Source organism: Oratosquilla oratoria, chromosome 28 (genome assembly GCF_046742065.1).
Source record: "Oratosquilla oratoria isolate Oo_2021 chromosome 28, ASM4674206v1, whole genome shotgun sequence".
Taxonomy (NCBI): domain Eukaryota; kingdom Metazoa; phylum Arthropoda; class Malacostraca; order Stomatopoda; family Squillidae; genus Oratosquilla; species Oratosquilla oratoria.
Genome location: NC_134804.1, coordinates 29,948,590 through 29,958,589, shown reverse-complemented (window position 1 = coordinate 29,958,589; position 10,000 = coordinate 29,948,590).

The following is a 10,000-nucleotide window of genomic DNA, read 5'->3' as shown; positions in this document are numbered from 1 at the left end:
GAAAAAAATAATAAGTTCTTTGCTTCAATCTTAATAAGTCAAAATATTCAAAAACAGAATTCAACATTTGTAAGTGTATATATATATATATATATATATATATATATACATATGTATATATACATATACAGTATATATATATATATATACATAAAGATATAAATACATACATATATATATATATATATATATACATATAAATATATATATATATACATGCATAGATACATACATACATATATATATATATATATATACACATATATGTATGTGTATATATATATAGACAGATAGACAGACAGACAAACAGACAGATAGAGAGGGGGAGAGAGAGAGAGAGAGAGAGAGAGAGAGAGAGAGAGAGAGAGAGAGAGAGAGAGAGAGAGAGAGAGAGAGAGAGAGAGAGAGAGACAGACAGAAAGACAGACAGACAGACAGACAGAGAGAGAGAGAGAGAGAGAGAGAGAGAGAGAGAGAGAGAGAGAGAGAGAGAGAGAGAGAGAGAGAGACAGAGACAGAGAGAGACAGAAAGACAGAGAGAGACAGAAAGACAGAGACAGACAGAGAGACAAACAGACAGAGAAAAGATAGAGAGAGATAGATAGAAAGAGAGAGAGAGGGAGAAAGAGAGAGAGAGGGAGAGAGAGAGGGAGAGACAGAGACAGAGGGGACAGAGAGGAGAGAGAGAGAGAGAGAGAGAGAGAGAGAGAGAGAGAGAGAGAGAGAGAGAGAGAGAGAGAGAGAGAGAGAGAGAGAGAGAGAGAGAGAGAGAGAGAGAGAGAGAGAGAGAGAGAGAGAGAGAGAGAGAGAGAGAGAGAGAGAGAGAGAGAGAGAGAGAGAGAGAGAGAGAGAGAGGGAAAGAAAGACAAAGAGAGAGAGAGAGATACATATATACATTTACATGCTTTACATCACACTTCCTTAAAAGTTTTCAGCAAAACACAAAAATTTACGTCAGCTTCTTTCGTTCTGTAAAAAAGAATGAAACGACAAATATCAAACTGATCAAAATACGACAAGAGCACGAATTGTGCAAATTTTTGTTCTTGACATTTTTCCAAAACGAAAATAGTCTTCATGCCAACTCTTGAAGAAGCCTCTGGGTTCAATGAGACTTGAATAAGTTATTGTGAACGAAACAATACGATACTTTTCGTTCTCCACTTGTAAACAATGACATTCTGAGCCAAGACGAAGAGAAAAGGTAAAAGACTCAATCGTATTTCGTATTGTGCGGTTCTTTTTATTTTATATTTTTTTCTGAATGTCGTCAGATTGTTTCGTTCATATTCGTCAAGTGAATTAACAGCTGAATTAAAAAGAAATGGAATTAGACAGAATAAAATTAGTTTTTTCGGTGCAAAAATGGTTCATGTTTGTTCAAGTGGAGAAGAGGAGAAGGAGGACGAATAGGAGGAGGAGGAGGAGGAGGAGAGAAAGGAGGAGAAAAAGGACGAGGAAAAAGAAGAGGGAGAGAAAGAGGAGGAAGAGGAGTAGGAAGAGGAAGAAAAGGAGGAAAAGGAGGAAAAGGAGGAGTAGGAGGAGGAGGAGTAGGAGGAGGAAGAGGAGGAGGAGGAGGAGGCGAAATAGGAAGAGGAAAAAGAAAAGGGAGACGAAGAGGGAGAGGAAGAGGAGTAGTAAGAGGAAGAGTAAGAAGAGGAGGAAAAGAAGGAGAAGTAGGAAGAGGAAGAGGAGGATTAGGAGGAGGAAGAGGAGAAGGAGGAGGCGGAGGAGGAGGAGGAGGAAGGGAGTAAAGGAAAGGCTAAGAAAATTGATGGATTAAGGAGGAGGAAGAAGAAGAGGAAGGGAGGACGGGAGGAAGAAGAGGGGAGGAGGGGAGGAAGAAGAGGAGAGAGAGGAGGAGTAGGAGGAGGGGGAGAAGGAGTAGAAGGAGGGGAGGAGGAGGAGGAGGAGGGGAGTAGGACGAGGAGGAGGAGGGGTGTAAAGAAAAGGCTAAGAAAATGGATGGTTTAAGAAGGAGGAGGAAGAAGAAGAAGAGGGGAGGAGGGGAGGAAGAATAAGAGGGAGAGGAGGAGATGAGGAGGAGTAGGAGAAGAGGAGGAGGAGGAGGAGGAGTAGGAGGAGGAGTAGGAGGAGGAGTAGGAGGAGGAGGAGGTGGAGGAGGAGGAGGAGAAGGAGGAAGAGAGTGAAAGGAAGACAAAGCGAGGGAATGGAAGAAGCCAAGAAGAAGCAGAAAGACGAGGAGAGTAAAGAACTGAAATCAAAACAAAAAAATGAAAAAAATAAAATAAAATAAAAATAAGAGAAGGACAGACAAACAGGATGAAAAATAAAGAAAACAGGAAAACCCGAATAGTAAAGAGGAAAATAGTAACAGGAAAAAATAGAAGAAAGAGAGACAAAGAAAACGGAGAAGATAAATATTTGGACAAGAAGAAAAAAAAGGGGAAAAGGTGGAAACGGAAATGGAGAGAGTGTTGGAGAAATGTTGGAGAAGCTTTTCGGGGTGGAGAAGAAAGTGGGGGAGTGGTGGAGGGAGTGGGGAGGGGAGGGGTGAGTCTGGGGGAGAGGAGGAGGGAAGTAAGGAACAAATAAGGAAGACCTGGATTGAGTTTAGATCAAATGAAGGAAGAAAGAGTTGGAAAAGAAAATGGGATGTCTTTTCTTCTCTATTTAAATAAGTAAATAAACGAATAGATAAATGAATTAATAAATAGATAAAGAGAAAGGACAAAAGATGTTCTAATTCAGAGAGGAAGAGAAGAGAACTATGGATATGGGATTTCAAAGGAGTTAAGAAAGCGTACAAGAATAGATGTGTACACACACACACACACACACACACACACACACACACACACACACACACACACACACACACACACACACACACACACACACACACACACACACAAACAACACACACACACACACACACACACACACACACACACACACACACACACACACACACACACACACACACACACACACACACACACACACACGACTCGTGGCGCAGTGGCTAAAGTTCCTGGCCGACATTACGGTGATCCGGGTTCGAGTCCGCCCCCAGGGTTGAAGTGATTTTAGTATCGCTGCGCTGCGAGTCGTTACTCCACTTCTCGTGGACGGGAAGTTGTGTGTGTGTGTGTGTGTGTGTGTGTGTGTGTGTGTGTGTGTGTGTGTGTGTGTGTGTGTGTGTGTGTGTGTGTGTGTGTGTGTGTGTGTGTGTGTGATATATACATGTTCCCATCTATCCATATATGAATTCATACATATCAATATGCATTTAATGTAGCTGCTTCTGACCTGACATAAGACTAATGACTATTGCTTTGTGAATGTAAATTCCTCCATTATGATAACCATCAGTCTATATCAGGAGGTCGAGTGGATCTCACGTTCGTCAGAGAGAGAGAGAGGGGGGAGAGGGAGGGAGAGAGAGAGACAGACAGAGAGAAAGAGAGACAGAGACGGACGGACAGACAGAAAGACAGAGACAGACAGAGAGATAGACAGAGGGAGAGAGAGAGAGAGAGAGACAAGGGGAAAGAGAGACAAGGGGAGAGAGAGACAGAGAGACAGAGATTGACAAAGAGGCAGAGTGGCAGAAATAGAGACAAAGAGACCGAGACAGAGAAACAGAGAGAGGCAAAGAGAGACAGACAGAGAGAGAGAGACGAGAGATAGATAGAGAGAGAGATAGAGAGAGAGAGAGAGAGAGAGAGAGAGAGAGAGAGAGAGAGAGAGAGAGAGAGAGAGAGAGAGAGAGAGAGAGAGAGAGAGAGAGAAAGAGAGAAAGAGAGAGAGAGAGAGAGAGAGAGAGAGAGAGAGAGAGAGAGAGAGAGAGAGAGAGAGAGAGAGAGAGAGAGAGAGAGAGAGAGAGAGAGAGGAAGAGAGAGCGCGAGCAACCAGCCACGAAACGCGCCAACCCGTTCCATTAATCAAGCACAACAGGAGACCCTATGGGCCACAATGGACTTGGTTGATGAGATACAGAATCTATATGGAGGCAGCGAGAGTACTATTGATGGGTTACAAGTGATACAAGAGTAGTTGGGAGTTGTTGGAGTTGCTAGAGATGAAAACTCCTCGTACCATTAGTGGAGACTCCCCCCTCACTCCCTCCTCCCTAAAAAAAAAAAAAAAAAAAAAAAAAAAAAAAAATCATTAGTTAAATATGTACTCTGTCTTTAGCTGCTATGCACGAAAGTACTTACTGTCTTCATCTTTTTTTCTGTGCTGGTTATTTTGTATACATTTGTTTACGGTGATCTGAAAGATGTGTGTACAGACACACACAAACACACAAACACAAACACACACATATATATGTATATGTATATTATATATATATATATATATATATATATTTATATATGTATATATATATATATATATATATATATATATATATAAATGTGTTTAAATATATATATATATGTGTATATAGATATGTATGTATATATATAAATATATATATATATATATATATATATATATATATATATATATACCGGTATATACATACATACACATTATGGAAGTCACTAGTTGTAGTGATGTCTTTCAAACAATCAAATCCTGCCATCGTGAAGCTTCGATCCCGGGCCCCTATATCTACATCAAGTCCGAAATGTACCAAATCGATTTCGAATAACTATTCACCATAATGTAACCCGAAAACTAAACACCCACACGCTTCTTCAACACGTTAACATACTTTCCTTATCCTCTCCTGCCTAAAGACAGACGATTTTATGCATCTGAGGGAACAGCTTCCGGTCTTCAAAGGGGGTCCCGGTCGGTCTAAGACCCTCTCAGACCAGAGTCCCACCCCCAACCCCCCCGCTTCTACCCCCCCCTCCCCACACACACACCGTCTGTTCATCCTCAGTCAAAACATAATCAATATGTCACCGTATTGAAGGTATTCATTGAGATTGTTGTGTGATGCCGGTGGGACAGAAGTCTTTACTGATATATGAAAGGAATGGAAAGCGTAGCTTTTACTTGTATCAGTGGGAACGGAGGAGGAGATGAGGAATAGGTGTGATATGGGATGACAAGTGGGTGAATACTTGTGGTTGTGGTTGTGGTTGTGGTTGTGGTTGTGGTGGTGGTAGTAGTTAGTAGTTGTTAGTAGTAGTAGTAGTAGTAGTAGTAGTAGTAGTAGTAGTAGTAGTAGTAGTAGTAGTAGTAGAAGTAGTAGTAGTAGAAGTAGTAGTAGTAGTAGTAGTAGTAGTAGTAGAAATAGTAGTAGTGGTGGTGGTGGCGGTGGTGGTGGGGGTGGTGGTGGTGGTGGTGGTGGTGGTAATTATAATGAAAGTGATACTGGTGGTGGTTGTAGTGGTGGAGGTGGTGTTGGTGATGATGGTAGTGATTGTGATGGTGACTGTAATATTTGTGGTAGTAATGGCTGCGATAGTGTTGGTGTTAGTGCTTGTGATCGTGCTGGGGAGAAGGTTGTGATAGTGGTGGTGGTTGTGATGATGGTGATCGCAACGGTAGTGTTGGAGTAACCACCATGAAAATTAAACTAACGAAGGAGAGCGCTTTCTTCTACAACTTGGTTACTCAGCACAAGAAGCACTGAGGATGTAATTATACCAAAACGCTCCGTTTAACTTTCCTGGTGGTTACTCCTGCATTTTAGCGCACGTTTCCTGTGTTTTTATTGAAAGAGAGGGAGAGGGAGGGAGAGAGAGAGAGAGAGAGATAGAGAGAGAGAGAGAGAGAGAGAGAGAGAGAGAGAGAGAGAGAGAGAGAGAGAGAGAGAGAGAGAGAGAGAGAGAGAGAGAGAGCGTGTGTGTGTGTGTGTGTGTGTGTGTGTGTGTGTGTGTGTGTGTGTGTGTGTGTGTGTGTGTGTGTGTGTGTGTGTGTGTGTGTGTGTGTGTTTGTTCATGGATACTATATTTACAAAACAACATACAATTTTGACCTAAAAAACACAGAAAATGAGAAAACAAATCATACCATTATGGTATATTTTATAGCGTGCATTATTTAGCTTTTGAAACATTTTATGTTGTTTATTTTAACTTTGGTAAACTTACTTTTTTCTACACTCTAATTCTTCGAAGGAAAACGAGGGCTGAAAGGACTTTAACACCCTAACCACCCCCATCCCCACCTCGAGAATCTTATTAGAAATTTTGGGGAGAAGGAGGGAGGGAGAAGGAGGGAGGGAGACGGAGGGAGAAGGAGGAGGGAGAAGGAAGAGGGAGGAGGAGGAGGGAGAAGGAGGGAGGGAAAAGGAGGGAGGGAGAAGGAGGTGAGAGAAGGAGGGGGTAGATGGAGGGGGAGAAGGAGGGAGGGAGAAGGAGGGAGGGAGAGAGGAGGGAGTAGGAGGAGGAGGTAGAAGGAGGGAGGAAGGAGGTGAGAGAAGGAGGGAGGGAGAAAGAGAGAGGGAGAAGAAGAGAGAGAGAAGGAGGCGAAAGAAGGATGAGGTAGAAGGAGGGGGGAGAAGGAGAAGGGAGGATGAGGAGGAGGGGGGGATTAGGGGGAGAAGGAGGGGAAGAAGGAGGGAGGGAGGAGGGTGGGAGGCTTAATATTGTTTTCTAGATTAATGTAAATAAAGTCCATGATATAAGTTATACCAGAATTATATAGAATTGACTATTCGTAAGAAAAAGATCGAAAAGCAACAAAGAAATTATTTCTTTGTGGGAGATTAACTGGACGACAGATTTGATTTGTGATTATTTTATTCAAACGAAATATAATATTTTTTTTTTAATCAGATGTTTCCATTTCTTCTCTATAAGTGGCTACCCACTAGGCATTTCTCGCTAGCATGCTACTTGCTTTTGTTATTTCGTTTTTGAGTAGAGAGAACTTCGGTTACGATCTGTTGTTTTTCAAATTTTCCAAATGTCGAATTAATCTCGTGTCATATAGTAAGAATGTGACGAGCTAAGATAGTTTAAACCTAGAATACGAATGTTAGACACATTGTTGAGATGTTCTTACGGAAGTCTAGAATGTTGTAACCAAAGTTGTTTCTACTCAAACTAAGTACCAAAAACGATGCTAATTTTTATAAGTACACACCTACGCTGTATAGCATTAGAAAATTAAACATTAATTTTGTAAATTATAATACACCAATATAATAGATATTTTTTTAGGCGGAAATGAATATCAGAAAACGTTGCTAAAAGCTATGCAGAAACGAATTTACGTCAATTCCATGAGGCGCCATCTTTGTTAAATGAATAAAACTGTATCGTTGATTTGCTTACCTTAACGACGCTGTCGATGATGACAAAATCTTCTTTGTTACTTCACTTAGTACACTTAGTACATTTAGTACACTTCACAGTAAAACAAAAAATACACAAGTTTCACATCACATATGCTCATTTTAGAACAGTATACTTCACAATAAAACAAGAAAATACACAATTTTCACATCACGAATATTCATTTTATCACGATCACGTATTTTTCTATCACTGAATTTAAAAATCTTACTTGTTTAGCCTCTTTCCTATTGTTTGAATTCGGTATATAACATAACTCAAAGAAACGTTCAACAATGCCAATGTCAACACGTCATAGGCTTTCACTAAGAATCTTATTTCACTAAACAACACACACGTGACCGAACATGAATATTTTTCTGTTCTCATTTAATTTAAGGATTTTCTTTATACTTATCCAATTATCCAGCCACAGACACAATGTACGAATTAAGTAGGCCTAGCGTCGAATATCACTAGACGCATAATCTATAAAATTCACTTAATTATCATCATAAACACATTTCTTAACACGAAACCTCAAAGTAAATAACTGATTCCCTTGTACGTCATATGAGACAACGCTACTCAAACTCTGCGCCAATGGTAATCCAGGTAAGACGTCATGATTTGTTTTCTAGGGTTGTGATTGGTTAAGATCTACTTGTTCTATTCGAAGGGAAACGAACGCAAACGACAATATGGCTCCTAATATTAAACGAAAGGACAGTAATGAAATTTTCTCGAGAAATGGAGTTTATTAGTAAATATAAAATATATTCTATATAATTATGGTATAACTTATTTTATAGACGTTATTTATATTAATCTAGGAAACAATATCAAACCTAGATTTAAGTAGGTCATAATATTGTACAGAAGAAAAATATTTAACATCTTGTTAAATTAGAGATAAAGAATGAAATAGTTTTACAAACAGTTGCAGTAAAATTATAAATACATATTAATATGACTACTGATGTAATTTACTGAAAATAAACTGGAAACACAAAATTAAACATAGAATGAAGAATCTTCAGACCGAAAATTTGGGAACCAAATTATTTGATATTTACGTCAATTTCGGCGTGATTTTCTCACTCGTATCAAGCACTAATGAAACAAAAAAAAAGAAAATCGTCCGATAATTATATTAATTTCAGTAATTATTCTGAAAAATCGTGATTAAGTGAATCCATAGAGATGAAGGATTGATTAATATGGCTATATATAACTCGGACCATTCAATGACTCAATTTTAACCTGACGTAACCTTTACACACAAATGCATACAAACACGTATACACAAACACGCACACATATACACATACACATATGTATGTGTGTATGTATATATGTTTGTATGTATGAATGTATGAATGTATGTATGTATGTATGTATGTATGTATGTATGTATGTATGTATGTATGTATGTATGTATGTATGTATGTATGTATGTATGTATGTATGTATGTATGTACAGTATATATGTATGCATGCATGCATGCATGCATGTATGTATGTATGTATGTATACATGTATGTATGTATGTATGTATGTATGTATGTATGTATGTATGTATGTATGTATGTATGTATGTATGTATGTATGTATGTATGTATGCATGTATGTATGTATGTATGTATAAGGATTACAAAGGCGGAGCATGCCGACAGGAGACCTTTTGATCCATATCTAGGTCGGATGCGAAAAAAATCATAATAATAATAAATGAATAAATAAACACTATAATAATATAAATAACAAATAAAATACATAAATAAATGCATAGGTATAGTTAAATAATAAACAAGCAGGTATGTATGTATGTATGTATGTATGTATGTATGTATGTATGTATGTATGTATGTATGTATGGATGTACGTACGTACGTATGTATATATGTATGTGTGTATGTATGTATGCATGCATGCATGCATGTATGTATGTATGTATGCATGCATGCATGTATGTATGTATGTATGTATGCATGCATGTGTGTATGCATTACGTCCTCTAATATGCGTATGCTAACACAAATTTACTCTCGCGTATTTACACAATGTATACATGTATGCACACATACATCCACTACGCATGCATTCTTATCTGTACATACACGTGTAAGAGTAAAACCCAAGTACACACACACACACACGCACACCCCCCCCCCCTCCGTTCTATTCATTCACCGCATGTTCTTTCTTCCCTGAGCGAAACATTCTGGAACGCTCAGGACGAAGAGAAATGAGACAAGACCTCGGACCCACAGCCGTGGCAGGTGAGAACCTTAAATTTGATGTCTCGCGTTGGCTGAAGAGGAGGTGGTTGGGGAGGAGGAGATGGAAGTGGTCGAGGGAAAAGGAAATGACGCAGACAAGGCGATAAAGTAATATATAAATAATTGTGTGTGTGTGTGTGTGTGTGTGTGTGTGTGTGTGTGTGTGTGTGTGTGTGTGTGTGTGTGTGTGTGTGTGTGTGTGTGTGTGTGTGTGTGTGTGTGTGTATGTATGTATGTATGTATGAATGTATGTATGTATGTATGTATGTATGTATGTATGTATGTATGTATGTATGTATGTATGTATGTATGTATGTATGTATGTATGTATGTATGTATGTATGTATGTATGTACATATGTATGACGAAGTAGGACATTTATCCAGGGGTAATGATATATGTAGTAAGCAATTTAAGATGCTTGTACTGAAAATTCGGGTTATGTAAAGTGAGTCAATAGCTTTGGAGCGATGCAATGAACAAGGAATGCAAGGAGAGTAGCGAGTTGAC